Source organism: Momordica charantia, assembly GCF_013281855.1.
Source record: "Momordica charantia cultivar OHB3-1 chromosome 9 unlocalized genomic scaffold, Mcharantia_2.0 BLBB01000009.1, whole genome shotgun sequence".
NCBI lineage: Eukaryota > Viridiplantae > Streptophyta > Magnoliopsida > Cucurbitales > Cucurbitaceae > Momordica > Momordica charantia.
Genome location: NW_028275167.1, coordinates 23734626 through 23758873, shown reverse-complemented (window position 1 = coordinate 23758873; position 24248 = coordinate 23734626).

The window sequence follows — 24248 nt, the reverse complement described above, 5'->3', positions numbered from 1 at the left end:
AAGGTAATGTAGTAGCATTCTCGTGATACTCGTCGTTCTTTTTTTATTCTCGTTTTTCTCTTTCTACTAGATTCTCATCCTGCAGGTCCTTTTAATATTATCATTTTCTCATGGTGGGAGACTTTGTCGTTTTGACTGTTGCTAGGAGTTACCTTGGAATATTCAACAAATTCTTTGAGGTGACCCTTGCGGATAAGATCTTTCACCTTTTCCTTGAGATCACAATATTCTTATGTTCGGTGGCTCTAACCCCAATGGAAAAGAAATATCTTCCTTTAGTTTCTTGTGAGATGTCACCTCCATTTTTTTGGGCCATCAGGGTAGCTCATTGTCTTTTATCAGGATCTGCTCGAGTGAGATTGTCGTTGGGATATATCTCTTTAGAGGTTCTTGTTGAAGCGAGCTACATCTTTTATGAGGCTCTCCATTGATTTCTATTTTATGATAAGAAAGTAGGCCACATGTCGACTCTTATTTGTTCCTCCAAATGCCCTAGCCAATTCTTTGAAGAAGAGAATTGATTTTCTCCTCAATTGTCGAAATCAGACGCGGGACTTGCTGGTTATCGTGAATGAAAATATCTTGCCCTGATAACATTTGTCACTCCATAGATGTCCATCCATTATCTGTACGTGTCCAAGTGGTTGGTATGATCTATTGAGTCGTCGTACTGTCTAATAGTAGGGAATTCGGAACTTCAGAGGGATTATCTCTTCCACGAACGGTGAATCTGCCTGGTCCATTATCTTTTCAGGATCACATCTTCTTTCTTTTCGTTTTTCACTAAGCTTCTATGCTTTCTTTGTCTGCTCGTGTCGGCTAAGTGGCTTATCCTTGCTAAGCACGATTTCTTAAGATCCGGTCGGTAGAAGATGCCTAGTCGGTGGAAGAGGCCTGGTCAGCAGAAGAGACCTGGTCGACATAAGAGACCTGGTCGGTAGAAGAAACATGGTCGGCAGAAGACACCTGGTCGATAGAAGAGACTTGGTCAGCCGAGACCTGGTTATGCCTTGACTGGTTATGCCTTAGAGTCTGGTCATGCACTGGATGTAGTTCGCTTGTCAGGTATTTGTAGTAGCTTTGTCCTTCTGTGGACCTTGGACGAGCGTAGGTTGCTCTTTCTTTTTGTTTTTCGAGTTTTTTTCAAAAAATGGTTGTGTATACATTCCCTTGACTTTTTCACAGTAGGCAGTTTATCTTCTGGATGGCTTGGAATTTTATCAAGTTGCTTTCTCCATTCTGGGATTTGTTGACTCGTTTCTTCTAGAGCCTATTTTGGAATCCGTCGATTTACCTCATCCAGGATCTGTCTTGGAATTTGTCGATTTCTTTGTTCTAGGTCCTGCCCCAAAACCTGTAGACTTGCTTTGTTTTAGGGTATGAGCAGTTTTTCGGCTCATCTTCTTTTTCGGATGGGTTGACTTATCTTATCTAGAATCTGTCGTGGAATTTGTGATTAGTTCATTTTGATTTTTAGATCTTTAGTCGTCCCCACAGACGACGCCAATTATTGATACAGAAATTTGGCCTCCATGGATCTTGCCAAATTTGCACCAATCTTCTAGAATAAAAGAGATCGACGAGACATGCAAAATATAATAGCACTAAAGACCAGTGTGACTTTTGCCACACAAGCTTCGATGTTTAAGTCAGAATCAGAGTAGTCGAGTATGAAGAGTAGGGTATTTCGGCGTAGGAAAGAGTAGAGATTTGTAGCGTAGCAAATAGGGGACTTGTAGCGTACCTTCATTATGAGTATTTACATTCTATTTATAGAGGTCGAATTCTAATCCCATTAGGAATTATAGAAGTCGAATCTCAATCCTTTTAGAATTTGAAATCGAATCCTAATATGCTCAGGAGATCTAGACTTTTGGCCCGTGTGTTTCATCGTTGGCCTAATGTTGAATCGAGGGTCGAGACAAGATAGGTTTGGGTCGATTGTACAGAGGTCGAGAGAGAACCGCCTGGGTCCTCGGCCACCTGTCGAGAACTCCTCGACATCAAGAAGGCCTCGATGCCGACCCTAGGTCGGCTGTGGTCGACCCGAACAGTTGTTCCGTCTTACCTTGTTCGTGTGTCTGAGCTTCCGGCTTGATCTCCTCTTCTTTTATCTTCCCATAATAATCGGAATCCAAAAATAGTTTAAAACAATAATGACTCCATGTCAATTTAGAAAATAAAACATTGAAAATATGATCACAATAAAAAAATTTACATCAATTTAGAAAATAGAACAGTCACTATATATTAGAGTACAAAAGTTATAAGTCAAAACTAACCTCATCAATTAGAAATTCAAGTTAATAGAATATATATATATATATATAATATATATATATATATATATATAAAAGAAATCCATAAGTAGTTAAGATTATGGAAACAAGAGGATAAATAGGAACACTAAATATAATTTCATACTTTACCTCTTCATCGACTAAAATTAATTTTTGTATTCGCAAATCTTCATTTTGATATGCTTCAATATTTCTCTTACGAAAAACAAAAACTTTTAAGTTCTACTCTTTTTGGAAAAGTATGAGTTCTTCGATGAAAGAGGAGATCTTCGTAAACATATTGGCAGAAAGCAAACAATACAAAATTTGATATAGTATCATAATACTTGGTTTTCTTTCCTTTTATAAATCATTTGTAAAGGAATAGATGCATTGTTCTTCAAACAGTCACACCTTTTGATCAATCACACCCATATGGGAAAAGACACACTGCTTCTGTAAACAGACACATCATTAAACAATAGCATCCCGTAGAAGTATGAATGACAAAATAGACATGTAAAAGTTATCTTCTCCTATTTTCTTTTTATTTCATTTATTTTCTCTTTTTTTTCCCTTTTATTTTCTCATTTCTTTTAAATTTAATTTTCTATCAAGCCATATGTCACTTTTTGATAGATTGGTTGGGACGACTCAGCCACCATGTCATCCTCTCGGTTATTTTTTTTAATTTTCCAACTTGTTTTAGCCCTAATTTCTTTTTTTGAACCCCAATTTGGGTAATTCAAAAGTCATTGGAATCGTTGTTTCAATTTCTATGCTGTTAACACTTCAAACACTAAAATCGTCAATAAATAAAATTAAGTTTGTTATCATCAAAACATTAATTAATTTGAAATTAAGGGCCAAAACACCAACAATCATTGCGGATGACCTTTCCCTCGAGAAAGACCTTGACCTCAATGATGACTAATAACTCTCAAATAGAGAGTGAATTATGGGCCAAGCTAAGGGTAATTGTGTGCCAAGAATGCGAGATACAAGCTAATTAAGCCACAAGAATGTGAGAAATTCCAGAGGGAACCTTCGATGCATAGACTCTTGTAGATTCATTAAATTTTTGAGTGAATGCTAAATTGTGGATGTTTAGTGCAGAAAGCAAAGTTTGGTGCATTCGGAGTAGGTGAAGCATTCGTGGAATAGATTGGTGTTGCTGAAGGCTAAGGGCAACTGCTGAAGTCGGAAGCAAGCTAGCGCTTTGGAAGCTATAGAGCAGAGGCTGGAGCAGTAGTTTGATTTCACCCGCACTGCTATCGTGTCTGTACAGTATTCGTACATTGTCCAGATAGCATCCGCGTGAGTTTCTTTGGTGCCCTAAGCTAAAGACCCGGTATAAAAAGAAAAAGCGACCCCAACCGCAAGGGAGAGAGCGGAGAGTGGACCTGACAGGAGGCATCGTTTTTAGGGAAACATTCTCTGAAAAAAAAGACGTGGGGTCTCCATTGACGACGAGAGAGAGAGAGTTACTGATTGGGCTCAAGATCTCCACTGTTCATCCAGGGAAGCTTCTGGGTTTTCTCTTTATGCCTTCTGAAATGGAGTCCTCTTCCAACTTTGCATTTTCTTATATCTGTTTCATCATGAACTAATCCCCCCTCATTCGGGGAAGGGTTGAAACTTGCTGTAATAGACGTTGAACTACTGTTGAATGTATTTGAACTCTTATTTAATAGCAGTGAGTTTTATTTTTCCATCGTTCTAAACATGTTTGGTCAACAGGTTTAGTGTGCAAGCTCATAGGAAGCTTGAGAAAGCTTCTGTGTATGGAATCACTGTTGTTAGTCGTAGTTTCTGTGTTCTTTCTAAAACAAAGTAGTGAGTACCTAGAATGGGGTCCACTCTGCGACACCTATAGATTGGTTTCATGCTTGTTGTAACCACGACGAGAGTTGGGTTAGAACATTTGTTTGGTAACTCGTAAGAGAGCCGTGAGGGTCTGGGTTCTAAGAGTTTCATGTGTTTTTCTTCGGTAGGTGACGCTTAAAATCAGTAGGTGGATTTCTTCTCCCCGAGTCCTTAAAAATAGATTTAAACCCCATTGTGTTCAATCCTTCGGTGGAAGCATTCTGAAAAAGTTTATTTGTCCTCCTATTCACTGCTTTATTTACATGTTATTTTTACAAGTTACTAGCAACATTGATAAACCAACTTCATTTTCTTTTATTATTTTTTTTCTTTGCTAGCTCGAAGCAATTACCCATTTTCTATATGCATGAATTCCCTGTGGAGACGACCTTGTTTGTACTACAATTGACAAAATTAGTGTATACTTGTGCTATAATTTACCAATTTCTAGAAAGGACAACAACGACCTTCACTTCAAGGATGACGTTCCACTCGAGAATGACTTTTTCTCAAGGAAGACCTACTCTAAGAGGAAGACATTATCATTGCGGATGACCTTCCCTTAAAGAACACCTTCCCCTTAACGACAATTTTCTTTCAAGGAAGACCTTATCATTAAGGAAAACCTACCTCTCGAGGACAACTTTCTCTCCACGAAAACCTACTCAAAGAGAAAGATCTTATCATCCCCGATGACATTCCCCTCGAAGAAAACTTTTTCTCAAAGAGGACATTATCATCGAGGAAAACCTTCCTCTCGAGGACGACTTTCTCTCCAAGAAGACCTAATCCAAGAGAAAGATCTTATCATCACGGATGACCTTTCCCTTAACGACGACTCTTCCAAGGAAGACCTTATCATCAAAGATGAGCTCATCTCAACTGCAAGGATGAGCTTCCATCGACTCAAAGGATGAAGTCTCAAGAGAGAGATCATCTTGGCCTAAAGGATGAGTTCACACCAAATAGCTCATCTCAATGTCGAGGATGAGCTTCCATTGATATCAAGAATGAGCTTCTATCAATTCAAAAGACAAGCTTTCACGAGAGAGGTCATCTTAGTCTCAAGGATAAGATTCCGTTAGATAGTTCATCCCCGACTAAAGGGGAAGCTTTCAACTAATAAAAATTCTTGATGAAAATACTTCATCAAGAATTTTTCAGCAAGATCATTCTAGGAAGTAATTGATTCAGCTGGCATAGAGTTCAACCACTTTCTCGATCCATGTATTAGTGAGTAAAGAAACAGCTTCAACCTCAATGCTTCTTTAGATACCCCTTGCATCTTAAATGAGCCACTTACTTCTAAGAAATACCGTAAGTGTAGATGAAGGTCCTCAGTTGCATGTCCATGGAATTGTCCCACAGTTTGGAGCATTTGGAACGTGACTGGTTTCAATTCAAACCTTTTTGCCTCGATTTGTGGTTCTGCAATAACTGGATGAAACCATGAAATGTAGAAGCAACATAGGCTCTGATAGTCCTATCTCCATCATCAGCCAACATAATGGCATTAAGAGGAGGAACAGTTGCTGGTACAGCCACCTCTTCGCTATTATTTCCTTCAACTTCTGGATTGTGAAGCACAAGGTTAGGATTTCTCGGTAGTTGATCCATAGAGCCAACTTCTACTTGTTGTCTACATTGTGTTCTTCTTCTTCGTTGAAAAGTACGTTCTATCTTGTTGTCAAGTAGATAGTACAACCCTTGTAGATCATGCATTCAGTTTCAATTCTAACCTTTTTGCCTCGATTTGTGGTTTTACTACAGTAAATTTTCGGGTAAAAATCTGTCACTGTCAACTCTGTTTTTTTTCTGCATTTTTTATTGTGATGCTACAGCATCAACAATGCTGCATCAAAACATTCAAAATTAAGCAATTCTTTATAACTCTCAGCATCATTTGCAATTACAGGGATGTTAGTGAATTTGAAACATTATTTGCACAAAAGTAGTGTAGAGTGGGTGTTAGTGACGCTATCCTTAGCTATTTTATATGAAATTCTTGCACAAATAACTCTCTTTTGGAGAGTTATCATTTATCATCATTTAAAAGAAAAGCTTCCACCAGATAGATCTTCTCTAACTAACAAGAGAGCTTCTATAGTTAGCTCATTCTTGCTTAAAATGAGAGCTTCCATCTAAGCTCATCATCATCAAGAGGAAGAGCTTCGGTCATATAGTTAATCCTTGCCTAAAAGGAGAATTTCCATTTGAATTCATCACCATCAAAAGGAATAGCTTCCGTCAGATAGCTTATCCTTGTCTAAAGGGAGAGCTTTTAGTTGAGCTCATCATCGTCTAGAGGAAGAGCTTCCATAAGATAGCTCGCCTCCACCTAAAGAAAAAACTTCTATCAGATATCTTATTCCAGCTAAGGTGAGTTTCCATTAGACAACTCATATTGGTCAAAACGATGAGCTCTCATGAGAGAGGTCATCTCTGCCTAAAGAAGAACCACCGCATAACTCAACTCTGCCTTAAGAATGAGCTCCAATCATCTGATCATACTCGAGCGAGTATGACACCCGACCTAGTTGCTCCTGAACTACACTCAATGGGGGCAACCAAACATAAAGTACATATGTCATTCTGAAGCACCTAACTTAAGTCGAGCTTTGCAAAGACTTTGACAATATGGCAAGCTCAAGCCGAGTTTCTCAAAGCGCCGACCTTGAGTAACGTGCCATCAACAACTCTTAAGCGCTTAGCTTAGGTCAAGCTCTTTAAAGCACTCACTTTCTTATGAACATTGAGATGTGGATTGTTGTTCTTAGTTATAGCATGAACTAATTACACTTTTCTACGGTATTGATGTAGCCTTTATCAAACTTTATTCTTCCTTATTCTTTATTTGATTTCTAGTCTAAACTTATTGGTTGTGAGAACTTTTTTTTTCTTAATGCATTGCTTGGATTTGGCCAGTCTTTACATTGATTCTTTGTCATAAATCAAGGTTGAGAAACAAGATTATTGACTAGGCTTGAATAGTTCTCCTTTATTTGAGCAAGAGATAGAGATATTCTTGCAAATTTGGTGGCATCTTTGAACTTTACATGCTTGAGTATTTGAACTGCTTGAGTAGTCATAGAAATATAGGTACTCTACTATTCAAAGAAACTTGTTATTGCTTTAGAAAGAATATGAAGTCAATATAATAGAACCTGCCAACAACCTTGGTTTAGAATAGTTACAATTAAAGTTGTAGGAAAAATAAAGGGCAATATCGGTGAAGTCATGCTCTAAACTTTAGCCCCTTTGACTTTGATCTTATATCTTGATACAAGTGCGTTTTCTTGTTTTTATTGAATTAGTATTAGAATTTATTTCTCTATTCACTCCATTTGATATTTCGTCATTCAGATAAAATTGAAGTTGAGGATTTGGTAATTAGTAATAAATCATTCCCTATGGAGACAATACTTATTCACTTCTATATTACTTGTGACGATTCGTCACTTGCGAATTCGAACAACGAAGCAGAGCTTCTCCAAACTCCAACTTCAAACTCTTAAGTGTCCAACATAGGTCGAGCTCCTCAAAACTCCCACTTCAAACTCTTAAATGACTTGCTTAGGTCGAGCTTCTCCGAGCTCCAAGCCCAAACTCTTAAGCACCCAACTTAACTTGAGCTTTTTCAAGCACCAAACTTAATCAACATGGAAAGTCTAAGTCGAGCTTCTTAAAGCGATAACCTTGTGTAACGTGTCATTAGTCATTCTTAAGCATCAAGTTTATCTGAGCTTTTCAAAGCTCCCAACTAAAGCAACATGCCACGTCACCTCAACCTCAAGGATGATCTATCAGATAGCTCACCTTTACTTCAATTATGAGCTCCTAACAATTAGCTCACAATCAGCCAAAAAGATAAGATCTCATCAGATAGCTCACCTCAACCTCAAAATGAACTATCAGACAGCTCACTTCATCCTAAAATGATGAGCTCTACCAATTAGCTCATGTTGGCCTCAAAGATAAAATCTCATCATATAGCTCATAAACAATGAACTCCCACCAGATAGCTCATGATGACCTCAATCACGAGTTCCCGCTAGCCTCAATACCTTCATGTCGATGATGGATAGGTCATCGAGGCTCAAAGGAAAAGCTTCTATAAGTAAGCTCTGCTGTGCTTTAAGGATGAACTACCAACTTAACAAAAACTCAAACCTCTAGCAAGCTGACCTTCCTGAATCAGTGCTTAAGGAGCTGATCTACGTAAATCACGAGCTGCTCAAACTTATGACCTTGGCCAAACTTCTCAAAATTGGCTCAACACTCGACGACAAGACCGCACCTTACAAAAAAAGAGAGCATGACCAAACTTCTCAAAGTACTAATGGTCAGACCTTAGAACGAGAATGACATTCAAATGGTTCGAGGTAAACTTCTCACTCCCAAAAAACAATCTTCACTGGGTCCGAGTTAGAACCCCACCTTCGAAGGGTCCGAAGTGAACTTCTCACCGATCTTGCCACATGTTGGTATGTCCTACGAAATAGTCATTTTACAAGTTAGCTTCCTAACTTACCAAAGTGGAGGCAAATGTTGGGTGGTAAAAATATGACCTACCACGTGACAAGATATGATCGAGCTCCTAAGCTCATGTACCGCCAAGCTCCTAAGCTCATCTATCGTTGAGCTCTTAAGCTCATCCATTATTGAGCTACTAGCTCATCAAATGAAAGGATGAATAGTCGACTCCAGTCATTGCCGACCTATGACCTTACATTCCGTAACCACCCAATCTACGTCCATAACAGACTTGGCCCTTCACTTTTCCCATAAAAAGGACACTCATTCCTCCGACCCAGGTTCACAATTTTGTTTGAGAACGACTTGAACTGAGCTCATGCCGATACTGGCTTGTGCGCTGGAGTGTTTGCTTCCTTTGGTCTTACCATGCGTTAGCTCGCACTTCATTCGCTCGGCGAGTTGCCACGTAGCCGATCTTGGTAGATCAGCAAAATCCTACATAAAAAATATTATTATTGAAAATTTAGAAACTTATCAGACATTTTTTAGAGTTTAATAATTTATTAAATACAACATTGCGATTTGAATAACCTAAATAGATACTTTTTAAAATTGAAGGACGACCTACTTGACACAACTTTAAAAGTTTAGAGACCAAACTTGTAATTTAACCAAAAAATTACAAGCAAGAGAGTAGTAACCCAAACATCCAATCAAGGAAGAGCGAAATAATTGAGTTAATGCTAGGACCATGTAAGTGTTAAATTGACGAAGTTTATTACAATATCAGTCGACCATGTTGTCATTAGACATTATTCAATCAACATTTCAAACATAAGCGTTAAACTAATAAATCTAACGAAATCGACTTATTAAATACAAAATTAAAAGTTTGAAGAGCTATTGAAAAATTTAGAGTTTATAGATAAGATAGCTACCATCTTTGAACATTTAGAAAACTTATTTGAAACTTTTAAAAGTATAAAAACTAAATAGATAGTGGCAAACGCCAAACTTCGTAGAACTCAAAAAAAAAAAGAAAAGAAAAGAAAAAACCCTGATAATTTAAGCTATTAGGTCAACACATTAAACACTCCCAAAACTAACAGAACAAATAATTAATAATCACTAATTTTCAGCCTTGTTGACAACAAGAAAAATAAAATACAAATAAAAACCTTCAAAACACAGGAAAATTTGTAAAGTGCTTCTATAATTACAATTAACAAATAATTAAATTAATCATGACGCAAAAACCTATAATCATAAATTAACCCTTGATGCTCTCTCTAAAAACATCCTGCGATATTCAAATCTACAAAACACTTTTTGACAAGTTCAAACATTTCTATTTTTGGCATTTCTCCGACAACCTCAGATTTCTCAAACACCAAATCAATCCAAAACTCCATCCATTACAATATAAATTACTAAACGTACACTAATCCCTCCTTCTCCATGCAATTCCATCCTAAGTACTTCCATTTTACAATACCGGAGTTGGATGCTATCGATGACACCACACCAACTTCTATCATTGCTAGCGCTCTCGCTCTTGCTCGTCGCCTCCTTTGGCATGTCGATGGTTGAAAGCAAAAAAAAAAAAAAAAGAGGATCAAATCCTAAATTACCGAATCCAAACGAACCCCTCGTCGCCTTTCGTAAGTTCCGCATCGAGATCTACAACGAGTTGGGAGATAATTACAAACTAACCAGCCATTGCTACTCAAAAGACGACGATTTAGGGGTGCACGAGTTAGTAGGGGACATGCATTATGATTGGTCGTTCAAAAGGAATTGGCTTGGGAGAACAGTTTTCCATTGTAGATGGGATTGGGAAAGAGGGTTTTTAGATTTTGATGTGTTTTATTATGATCCCAACCTTTTGATGTACTACTGTTTCGACCAAGATGCAAACGATGACTCAGACGTCTCAATTTGTACTTGGTTAGCCAGACAAGATGGGATTTATTTGATTAGATATGATAATCTAGATGTTTTTGACCTGCATTGGAATCTCATTTACCGAGCGTGAACAATGAAAAAACTAGAGGAATAGATTCAACCATCCATTAGTAAAATGGTAATAGGTGTTTAAGTCCATTTGAGGAAGATTAACATTGGCGTAAAAATAATTCAACAAGTGTGGTAATAGTTCAATTTTTATTTTTTGTATTTTTTGATGTACTATTTCATTTATTTGTCACCGTTCATAAAAATTTTAAGTTATAAATTTGGTCCTAATTTTGTAGGATTCAAACTACAACTTTAGTCCAAACTTGTATTTGACCAAACTTTTGTAAGTTAAAATACTAGTTTGATCCCTGTACTTTCAGCCTTGGTTATTTTGGTCTCCGTACTTTGAAAGTGTTCATTTTGATCCATGTACTTTAAACTTTGATTAAGTTTAGTCTATATATTTTGAAAATGTTCATTTTAGTCTCTATACTTTTAAAAAGTGATCATTTTAGTCCATCTTTTTAAAATTTTAACACATATTTTACGCATAATGACAACTTTTAGTATAAAGTAATGTTTATATTTGAAGAAATGTATTGATTTTAGTGCCGTGTTGAGATTGTGATATAAAAAATGAGATTAAGAATAAAATTAAGGGACTAAAATGGTCCATTTTAAAAGTAGAGGGGTCAAAATATACATTTTGAAAGTACGGGGACTAAAATGAACCAAAGTTTGAAGTATAGTGACCAAAATGAACATTTTCAAAGTACAAGGATCAAAATGAACCAAGGCCGAGAGTACAACGATCAAACTAGTATTTTAACCAATTTTGTATCAGATTGTTACCTGTTGTTTGATTCAAACTTCAACCCCAGCGCACTTGTTCGATCCCTGCCTTTGTCAGTCTTTGAATTCTTTTACATAATACATGATCTTTCTATTATTTTTCTATTTATTACGTGATTTTTTTAGTATTTATAGATGGCAATATGTGGTTTTTGTTTGTTAGAAAAGGAAAAAAGTTTTGCTCATTTTTTCCTAAAAATTGTATGGTGAGTGATGTTGCTTACTTTTCAATTTATATGTTACAAGTAATATTTTTTTCTATAAATTATCGTATCGTTTTTTTTTTCTTATTTTTAAATCATGACTTTCGAGGTTGTTTTTATTTTATATAATTTTTTAATTTGAATTTTACACCATCCAAAGATGTTGATAATTTGGAAATTAATTGTCTAAACTCATAGCTGTCCCAATTTGAGTCTCTCTAAATGTAGTGCATGCTTTTTATTTAAATTTACTAATTTTATTACAAATATATAAAAGGAGAATTTTTTATATTAATATGTGAATTTTGTTTATGTTAGTTAAAAAAAAAACAAGAAACCTACCATATATAAATAATAAATTTAGTTATATTTTCATTTAACAAATAATAAATATAGGAAAAAAATTATATAAATATTTCAGTTTTTTAAAGAGAAAAAATAAGTTGTTAGGATTTTAAATACTAATTTTATAAAAGTAAGATTATTCTTTAATATTTTTAAATGGTATAGCCACATTTTCAATATACTAGTTAGATTCACGTGCAACACACGTGGTTTAGAAATTTTGGAACATAAAATTTTTGTGGTGAAACTTTATATTTTGAATAAATATATATAACTAAGAATTCTTAAAAAAAAATTGATAAAATTAATTACATAACATTGTTTTAAGAAAATATTTGAAGTTAATAACATTGTATAGGAGGTTTTGAATGATAACGTTGTATAGAAAGTTAATCCATTAAAATTTAGAAATATAATATGAATAGTAAAAAAAATGTTCAATATAAATTAGTAAATAATTAGTATGAAACATTTTGTTTGAATAATGAATGTAAAGGGTTTTAGAAAATAAATTAAAGTATTTAAATTATTTAGGACTTACATTTTATATGATCTGATCAGGTCCTCGTTGAATCCCCTTCGTGAAATTAGTAGGATCTTCGATTTTTGTTGATTTTCGTTCGAGAAGATGATAGGGTATCACGTTTTTGGTGATGTTCGCCCTTTTTAATTTTAATAAACGAAAAGATCTTTCAAGAATGGATATGATCTAAAAACTTATTTCATAGCTTTTGAATATAAAAATAAAAAACTTATGTTGTAGACCAGTGCGAACCAAAGGAAATTGAACCGAAGCATCCTCAACCATTTAAAATAGGACATTAGAGGCCCAAGTCCATATATGATTGATCAACAACTTAAAAAAACAAACCTCCAATCACAGATATATGATGCCAACGTCATCTTCATCGAGGTCTCCAATTTTGAAACTCTCATTACTTTCATTTTCTTTCATCATTATCAATCACTTGCACAACATGTTTTTACCCAGGCATAAAATTCACAAGGAAGTTTTACAGTTGATTGAACATGAGTTTTGGGCAAAATAAAAAAAAATACATGGGTTTCTTTTCTTTTATAGGTGGTTTGCAATCACACCTATACGTGGATGGATGCATCGTCGCTTTATCGAACAGTCACATCTCTTTTAGATTAATTTATCTCAACAAACATCCTCGAATAGTCTTATCTCATAGGAGTTTCAGAGGTAAAATGAGTATATATTAAAAGGTGGGGGGCAAAAATAGAAGGCAAAGATTCTCCCCCATAACCTCATTTATTGAAAAAAAAAAAACCTCTAATCACACCTATATGATGTCAACGTAGTTTTCATCCTCGCTGATGGAGGTCTCCAATTTTCACAACTCTCATTACTTTCATTTTCTTTCATCATTATCAATCACTTGCACCACCTATTTTTGCGCAGCCACACAATTCACAAGGAAGTTTTACAGTGTCTCGAACATGTGTTTTGGGCAAAATAAAAAAAATACATGGATTTCTTTTCTTTTATAGGTGGTTTGCGATCAGTCCTATACGTGAATGGATGCATCATCGCTTTATTGAACAGTCGCATCTCTTTTAGATTGATTTATCTCAACAGACGTCTTCGAATAGTCGTGTCCCGTAGGAGTTTCAAGGGTAAAATGGATATATATTAAAAAGTGGGGGGCAAACATGGACAAAGATTCTCCCCCATAGCCCCATTTATGTATAGTATATATATATATATATATATATATATATATATATATATATATATATATATATTTTTTTTCATTTTACAGGTTTTTTTTATATAAATTATTGTATCAATATAATTTTTTTCTTCCCTATAAATCATCAAGTTTTCAAGATTCGATTATTTTTCTTTATATCCATGAGTGTCTAGGTCAGCTTACGTGCACCTTGACTAATTTTAAGAGGCAACCGCCTGACCCTAAATATTTGGTACCGGGAAACATACAGGAATTACTAATTCCTAAGGTAGGTGGTTCATGAGATGAGATTCAATTATTATTCTTTTATATAATTTTTAATTTAAATTTTGCAAAGTCTAAATAAATCAACAATTTAAAATTAATTATCTAAGTTACATTCTACTAAGCCTTCCTAACCAAAAGTTTTGGATTTGCACCGGTTATAATAACTTATAATTTAATAATTCTATTGTAATATTTGTTGTTATTTCTAATAATATAACTTTTAGAAAAATCAACATTAATTTTAAATTTATTTAGATAATTGTAATGCCCGACTAGAGAGGGAACCGATACCACATTCGAATGAGAGGGATCCTGAGACCATAGAAGCATGGTTAAGAAGCTTAAAAGAGAATGGTAGTTACTACCTATATTGACAAGGTGCACCTTCCTTTTTGGTAACTCAATCATAAGAACTTCAAAGTTAAGCGTGCTTGACTTAGAGCACTCCTAGTTACTTTACTAGGAAGCATGTGAGTGAGGACAAAGCATACTAGAAGGACTCGTGTTGGTCTCTAGGGATAGTCTACGCTCTTCTAAGTAGCTCACAGAACTAGAACGATGGCGCGACTGGGTCGCAGGGAAATGCTAGGGCGATTAGGGCCAAATCCGGAGTAGACCAAATCTGGACTCCGAATCCTGAGTCTAGGGCGTTACACATATATACACACATACTTGACAGATATATTCATTTATATGTGACATTTTTAGATATGTTGGTTATTATAAATGATAATGACGTTGTACTATTTATTAATTGATTATTCTTTTCTATCATCGTGTGTATAACCCAGCAGTTAAGGTACCCTACTCCTTCTTCTGAAGTTGGAGGTTGAATCTTCTTTAATAATTTGTTTAATATTTAATCTCCCAATGTAATTTTAGCAAGATGCTTTTTTCCTTTTAATATTAGGGCCAAAAAAATCATCAGTGTAATACGAAAAACCTTCTTTTCACAATATTTTTGTATTTTTTTCATAAAAAAAAAGTCATAGAGTGATCGTTTAGGGTAGGTTTGATTAGTGATATGAAAAACAGGAGATTCAGGAAAAATAAAGTTGTATTCCATGTTTTCAGTATTTTTGAATATGTGTTTTGTTATGGGAGAAATAAAGTCGAACTCGACAAGCAAGCTACAAGACCACTAAAGGGGAATGAAGCCCACGACCAAGGAAGAAAATCCAGATGGGGCCAAATTAGAGGAAAGAATAATGAAAGTCCAAACTCAGAAACCCAATGGATGAGTGGTAGTATGAGCCCGACCTACCAAGACCTGATGCCTAGTCGACTAAGACCAACAACCAACCAAGTGCCAGTGTCGACCAAGTCTCGATCGATGACCAATTGTCAGCCAACAACTGTCCGATGTCCCAAAGGATGGGCGTTGTGCTCAGTTTATAAGGTTTAGTAACGACGGGCCGAGTCTTTTCTCCTTACATCTAGCCTGCAACGATGTTACATTCGAAGTCAAAGTAATTATGTTTACTAGAGAGAATAGAATCTGATTCCTATAAATATAATTGAAAACTTAACCCTTGAAGTATGAGGAAAAAAAAAACTTACTCTAAACTACACAATTCTTCAACCTTTGATTCTAACTTAAGCATTGGAGTGTGGATGGCTAGCACCACATCAGTGTTCAGTCTTCTCTATTTTGTCGGCCAACGTCAAATACTTTTGAAGCGATATTTGGTTAGCGGACCCAACTAAATTACCACATCAGCATGTTTGGTAGCATATTTTGATTAAATCTCAATTTTAAAAATTATTTAACATGTGTTTTGTAATAGGTGATTATAAACTAAATGTTTGGTTGAATCTAAAATATTATTTATTAATTTATAAATATATATATGTTATAAGTTCTATATCATAATTATTATTTTACAATATTGTATAATTTAAAATATATTACGTTTTTCATATTTTAATTTTAACTAAAATAAAATGAGTTAATAACATGAAGTAGTATATATTTATATAAAAAAATGTCTTTTTATTGTTATTACGTAGAGTTAAACTAATTAAGACATATATTTTTATCAAAAGATCGTGAGTTCGAATCATCATTTCATATGTTGTACTAAAAAAATTAGGACAATCAAATTTGAAATTTGAAAACACTAAAAAAAAAATATTGATTTTTTAGATTTCTTTGGATGCTATTTTTGTGGGTATTTTTTCATGTTAGATAATTTTTACTTGGGTTGATGCATTTTGTTGTTGATGAGTTGGGTCATTTTTCTTATAGGCTCGATTTTGTGGTTATATTTTAATATTTTCATAGTTAGATTCGAGTACTTCGTAACCTGATTCTAATTTAATTTTTCAAATGTATTAATTTCACTTAAATGGGAGTGTGGGATAGAAACAAATTTTTATTGGATAGACATACACTGTATAGGTAAATAAACTACAAACAATTACAGATATTCATACCAACCTAATGAACACCAAAATTTACCAAATGTAGTGGAGGCATGCTTCAATAGCGTTGACTTGAAGACAATTATTCGCTCTACACAAGTTGTTAGCGGATTACAGTGATCGTCTTAGCAGGATACAACACTAACTCTAAAAATACAGCAGGCTCAAACCACTCGAATCTAACAAAACTTTTAGATGTATGCTCCAACACAAACAAGAACAAAAAGATAAAAAAAAAAAAAAAGAATTCTCGTGAGAGGAGAAGAACTCAAATGTTGTTGTTGGATATCTCAAAATGAAGAAAGCAACAACTATATATAGTTGCACAAACATGAAACTCCTCACACCTGAGTTAACTTCAACTTTAAGGAAAACTTTCTCATTTAAAATATAACTTCAACTTCAACATATATGTATTTTTAACATATATGTAACTTATATCTTAAGTACCGACATTGATCATTTAATGAACAACTCGTTTATAATTCAACCATAAACTAAGTCCCTCTCGAGCGAGTGACCCCATTGTTAAAGTCCCGAAATCAGCACTTAGGGAAAATACTTATCTATTTACTCTATAATGGGAAGGTGTGAATTCCATCGTGTGACATTATAATCCCAGCTTCCTATTTAGTCAAGTCCCAAAATAGTAGGCTTATTGAATCAGCTGCAAATGTCATTCTTATCCATGTAAATCAAAAGACATGCTCTTACAGGCAGGAGTTCATAAATCACTCAAAATTAAGATTGAGTTGCATATGATCATCTTGTGAAATACTTACCTTATCTTTTGACAAATTTACGAAAAAAGATAAAGTATTTTGCGATCTAGTCTTATACAAACTCATTGTATATGATACCCCACTCACATGTCTCTACACTAATGATTTGAATTAGATCATCTGTAACATTTACAAAGTAGGTCGTATCAATAGTGTTACTAGAATAGGGTACCCCAACCTTATTCATATAATAAAGACTCTTTATGTTATAACTTAAACACGATCTTCTTATTTGTCAACTATATACTGTTCAAGATTACATTTATGTCCTTGTATTTTCATAAAAATGGATAATAAATATTACATAAAATAAAAATAATTAAATAATTACTTTTTAAATAAATAATAAAATATTTATCAATTACGAGGCTTTAAGACATAAATCCCAACAATAGTTATATCAATATGGCAAATCAAATGTAAATCAATGAGATAGATTAATACATACATATAACAAGTATATCAGAAGTACATCATTGGTATATCAAAATCAAATAATCACGTGAGAAGTATATCAATAACATATATCAGACGTATATTAGTGGTATATCAGTAGAAGAACAACAACATGTCAAGTATGGAGAGAGAATTCCAAATTTCGAAAATTATCGAATCACTCCTGTCCTCATCAATAGGGGAATGGGGGAACACATGATATTATTAACAAATTGGCAAACATAAGACTAAATACAAAGTGTTTTATATATAAACAAGCTCATTGTCATATCATTCAAAATTAAAAGAAATTGTCTTTTAGTTTGAACATAAATCGTAAAGACATTGTATTATAATCCGAACATAAAAATCTAAAAAGACGTTGAATTAAATACAAGTTTTCATTCTATTTGAGAAATTTTTAAGTCGAAACTAGGTTGATCGTTATCATTCCTCTTTCTTGGTGATTGTTGTATCTATGAGGGCGATATCTTGGCCTTTTGTTTTTGTAAAGACAAGACATTTTGTGTTGGTTTAATATGTATTTTCTAAACATGCATGGTCCACATCAACCTGGTCTACATTAATTTTAACTTTCTTTTTCCTTGTTTACATCCTTCTTTCAACCAAAAAAAAAAATTAGATATATTAGTAAATCAATGGTATATCAATAGTAAATCAATGATAAATCAATAGTACATTCAATCAATGATAAATCAATAGTAATATCTAATAAGGTAAATCAATAAGATAGTTGAAGACATATACATTGTTGGCATCAAATGTATATTAGAATCATATAATCAAATTAGAAGTATATATCAGACATATATTAGTGGTATATCATCAAACAGCTTATATCATATCAATATGGTAGATCAAAGGTAAATCAATAAGGTGGATCAACATATAAATATATTAGAGGTCTATCAAGTTTTGGGCTGCAGAGTATTTGACCTTTCATTACTCTGGCCTCCATTTTTTTTTAATTTGAAATATTTACAAAACTTAAATGTTGATGTTAAATTAAAAAGAACATTCCTGACTTTTTTAAGTGTCATGGAATTCCAAAAGTAATTACACATTTAGTGAATTTTTTCCTGAAAAAGAATATTTCATGACATTTTTAAGTGATTGAATCCCAATTTTTACTGACTTTTCGTGACAATTAAAAAATTTCATAAATAACGAAAAGTCTATAAATCTCTATTTTCCCACCAAAATTGCATCTCCAACTTTTGATGATAATTTTTATCATTGAATCCTAATATTTATTAATTTTTCGTGATGTATAAAAACTGTCATAAATAATGGAAAAATCCATAAATCTCCATTTTCCACCCAAACTTGTTCCTCAAATATTTTATGACATTTTTTAACTCCGGTTGAATCAAGAATTGTTTTCCACTTTTCATGACAATTTCTAAAGGTCATAAATTAAAAATACCAGAAAGCACCCTTTTTTGTCCTGCCAAAATCTCGCCTCAACAATTTATGACGATTGTTTTGTTGTTCGAAATTATTTTGAGTACTGTTTATAAGTGTCACTAAAGCCCATATATTTGTATTAGTGAAATTGTATGTATCACTCCTTCATTTTGCATATCAATTTTAGTTCCAAATTATAATTTTAAAAAATTAAAGTTTTTTGTGAGAATATTATTTTCATCAAGACGTTATTATAATTTTAAAAAATTGAAGTTTTTTGTGAGAATATTATTTTCATCAAGAAGTACATTCTATCATATCAACGCCAATGTTCTTAGTTAATTTCTCCAACATAATTTTTATTAGAGAAAAATATGGCCAAAGAAGTGGAAACCGAAAAGTAGAAGATCAAATGGAGTCTCCTCGGAAAAGAAAGAAGAGAAGTCCAATGGTGACTTCTATGCTAGGTAGAGATAAGAATACACAAGGTATATCAATAATACCCGTTACCATCACCATATGTAAACAATATTCCTTATATTACCCAACGTAACCATAGTGCAACTGGTTAAATCATCAAAACCAATTTCTTATAAATCATGACCACCATACATATAGACTAGAGGTAAATGACCTTTGATCCAATATCCAATGACTTATACTAGGTTATTGTCCACCTATTTATAGGTGCCCTTTATTCAAAATGGTATGATCTCAATTTTCGTTTGTGATTATCATGGTGGGGTTGTAGGTCATTCAACGGAAAATTGTGCCATGCTGAAGTTGTTAAGGATCTCACACTGAAAAGAGAAGGGACCTAACAATGGTTTATAATAGACATGAGCTACTCTTCTCGTCAATTGATTTTGAGTTGGAACCCCATGAATATTAATATGGTATCAGAGCCCAGAAGCTCAAACGTACATACATTTTCATCCAAGATTCATGAGTTGAGGAGTAGTCAATTTATCTTATAAATCTCTGTTACTTCCCTCATTTGTTCAAAGTGGAATTCGGATGCTCGTTTGAGCTTGTTGAGCTTTGGTACCATATCAAGATTCATGGAGTGTTCCACCTTAAAACAAACTTCTTTTTTATCGTTAGGTGTATTTAAGGAGGGCTGCAGTGGGAGGAGAAGACAGACATAACCCCCAAGAATTCACTTCCTTCTTTCTCTCTACCATCACCTTCTCTTCCTCTTCACCCAGGCCGCAACCTCGACGATACACAGACTACACACGTCCCCCGGTGATCACAAGTTCAGACCAATCTGCACCACAGTAGTCCGGAGCAAAGTTCTACAACCGACGCACGGATCACAGACCACCTGAATCCGACCTCGAGTGCTCCTTCACGGTTTCAGACCCGCGGGCACACCCAGAATTTTCTCACTGCAGTAGGTGGTATAGAAAAAGGTTGTTTTAGAAATGGTTTGATTTTTTTTATTTGTTTTAAATAAGCTTGTTTTAAATTTGATATATATATATATATATATTTTAAAATAGATTTGTTTATATATGATTTGATTATTTTAAAAATAAATTTGTTTTAAATATGATTTGATTATTTTTAAAATAAGAAATATGATTTGATTATTTTAAAAATAAATTTGTTTTAAATATGATTTGATTATTTTTAAAATAAGTTTGTTTTAAATATGATTTTTTTTAAATTTTAAAAACAAGTTTGTTTTAAATGTTTTTTTTTTGTTTTAAGGAAGTTTGTTAGAGGAATTTCAAATCTAAAATAAAATAAATTTTTTTTTTTATTATTATTATTATTTTTCGGTTTAGTTTTAGTTTTAGTTTTTTTTACATTTTTTTTAAATAAAGATTTGTATGATAAGAATTAATATTAAGTTGTATCATATGGTGTTGGCATAGTGGTAGGTTACTTAGGAGTAATTCACATTTCTTACGTTCGAATCTTTGCTTGCCTAAATTAATGTTTATTTATTTTCTAATGGTCTTTGCGCCACTCATGCTTGTTGGTTCATATTTTATCGTAAAATATGAATCAATATATTTAGGACATTTAAAATCAAACACAAAAGTATTTTTCTTTTTGGATCAAAGTATAATAGGATAATTTTTGACAAAATATGGTACCGTTTTCGAACGGGTGTCGTAGGGTGTTAACACCTTCCCTACGCTCAACCGACTCCCGAACCAAAATTCTATTTTCGTAGACCAAGTTTTTTTAAATAGGTGACCAATCACACCTCGTAGATGATTGGTAGCGACTCCAAACCCTAATCTCGAAAGAGACCTGTCAGGGGATGACGTCGGTCGCTCCGCGTCGCGATGACGTTGCGACAACTTGGCAACTCCACTGGGGACCTTTAGAGAGTCAAGCCATTATTTTTGTCATTTATTATCTTATTATATTTCTTTTTTTTTCCTTTCTTGTTCGCTTTGTTTTTTTATTTATTAATTTGGTTTGGCATCATATGCATCTCGCACAAATACACAAGCCTTCTACCCGGGCTTTACCTTTAAGATTAGATCGGAGACTGAGTAGTGTGACCTTCGTGGAATTTCGGTTCCCGTGCAGGCGCATGAAATTCTCCACTCAAGCTGACCATACCGTGCAAGCGTATGGAAGATTTGGGGGCCGCTTCCCTCTAGGTTGTGTAGGCATTAACTTTACACTCATTTTAGCATCAGATTTCTGCTATTTATTTATTTATTTTGTTTAGTTTATTTCTGTTGGTGTTAATAAAGTGATTTGTTTAAAAGAGTCTCATACATTCTCTCACTTAATAATCATTGTTTTACAACAATAAAAAAAAGAGTTTCGCAACTTTCCCTTTAAATTTATTTTCTTTCAATTTTACCAAAATTGACCTAAGTCTTAAATTATTAACATTGACAGTAAATTAAAGCATGAGTTCCAGTAAGGCTCCTACCCAAAAGTGGAGAGAGCAAGACCAAGAAATTGTCCGTCAATGGTTAGAGAACATGCAACATACTCATGGTGACGCATTATCACAGAATGTAATCATGCCATTTCAAAATGTAACGTTTCCAGAAAATTAGTTGGATATCTTGAAACGTTTATGGGAAGGTTTAAGACTAGAAAGACCCAGTTCATAAAAAAATATGGCCACATAACACAGGTCATGTACGTGCGAGTAAACTTCTCAGTGTTGAGAGCATTAGTTCAACATTGGGATCCGGCCTATAGATGCTTTACTTTTAGCTCAATGGATATAACCCCAACTATCGAGGAATACCACACCCTCTTACAAATACCACTGCAAGAGAAAATTGAGGTTTATTCCTATGATGGTGGGTTTACATTGAAAAGGGTCGTATCGCTGCTTGTAGGGAAAATATCTGCTGGTGAGATTGAAAAACATGTGAAAAGGAAGGGAGAAAACACATGCTTGCCGATAGAATATATCCTGAGTCTTCAGCAGAGGTTCGTTAATGAAGAAAGGGAGCTATCGCTATTAGTTCTGTGCTTATTTAACTTGGTTTTATTCTCTAAAGTTAGTGGGTACGTTGAAGAGCGGGTGGTCAAGCTATTTGTCAAGGTAGAAATGGGGGTTAATCTCGTAATACCCATCCTGGCAGAAACCTTCCGAGCACTAAATTTTTGCAGATCGCGGGGAGTAGGGAAATTTATAGGCTGTGCTCAGCTGCTATACATTTGGATCCTCAGCCATATAAATTGTCCACCAGAGTTCAAGTGTCCTCAGGTCAAATTTTCAAGATCGTGGAGTAAATTACAAAATCCCATCCTTGAATTCAACCAAGCAGATTAGAGTCAAATTCACCCAGGAAAAGAAGAGTAGAGCATTTTCTTTGCAAGACTAAGGCCAGAAGAGGTGGAATGGAGAGCCCGATGGATGTCAACCAAACCTATGATGTATAGGTGTGGTAAATTTCACAGTCTACCGTTATTGGGTCCATGGGGATGTGTATCTTATGCCCCATTAATGGTACTGCGCCAGATATGGGTACGTCAGTTTATCCTAGCTACACATGACTTAAGAAACTCTGAATTTGCCTATGATGTTGGGTTTTGCAAAAACAAAATTCAAGAGGTCGTAAAGGCGTGGAAGACGATTGTCAGAATCCAAAGTGGCAATTACCACGATAATATATTTGAAGGATACGAACAGTGGCATTCGAGTAGAGGAAAAACTGTGGTTCTCCTACCAACCGACAAGGGCAAAGGGAAGCTAGAGGTTCCCACTAGGAGAATTCTTTCTGAAATGAGCCCAAATCAATCCACTCAGCGGAAGGTTCGCAGGATAGAATACGAGCTGCGAGAAGGGAACCCCACATCTGCTAAAGAAAGACTACAACTAGGGTTCAATCAAAATCTACCTCGAAACATTTGGCTGGAATTACAGCAAGCAAGAAGGGAAGTCGGTTACCAAGGGAAGGAAAACAGACCGCTAGAAGTAGAGGTTCGGGACCCTAACAGAAGAAAGTACGAAGAGAGCTCACATCAGCCTTGAGGGCTCGAGACAATCAAATATCACAACAAATGTCTTCTCTACAAACAGAAATCATGTCCCTTCGTGAAAAAGCCATTGTGCTGGAGGAGAAAGAAGTATAGTTAACTCAGTATGCTCAAGAAAATCAAAGATTAAGGGAAACTGTTCAGGTGCTTTCAAGCCGTCTCGACAAAATCCAGAATGCTGCTGATGGGTTAATGCATGATTATGCCCATATCAAGGAACAATACAACCAAGTGGGGTATGAATTAGACCATGTGAAGCACGATAACACATTGTTGCGTCATAATTCAGAACATGTACTCACCCAAGTCAGACAGGCAGCCCGTAGGGCAGATGGTTTAGCTGAAGAGGCACGGGCTCTCACGTCTGCCATTGCCCCTACACAGCCGAATGGCAAAAACACACTCAAGTTCTTGGGCAAACTTCGACGAGATCTAGAGCATTGGGGACAGTTTTATTGACACTCTGCTTTAATGTACTTTCAATTCCATGATTTAAGCATTGAGGTTCAAATTTGGCATAATTGTTGTTTTCTTATAATCTTCATTTATTTATTTATCCAATTTATAATAAAGTCACAAACTTATTTATTTATGGTTCTCTTTCTCTTTCTTTTGGTCTTCTATTTTTCTAAAAAACAAAAGGGATTGTTCAAGATAGCTCGCTCACTGGCACCACATCGCACTTACCGTACCAGACGCAGGGCAAGATTAATGATGGAAGATCAAAAAGCCGAGCAGGAG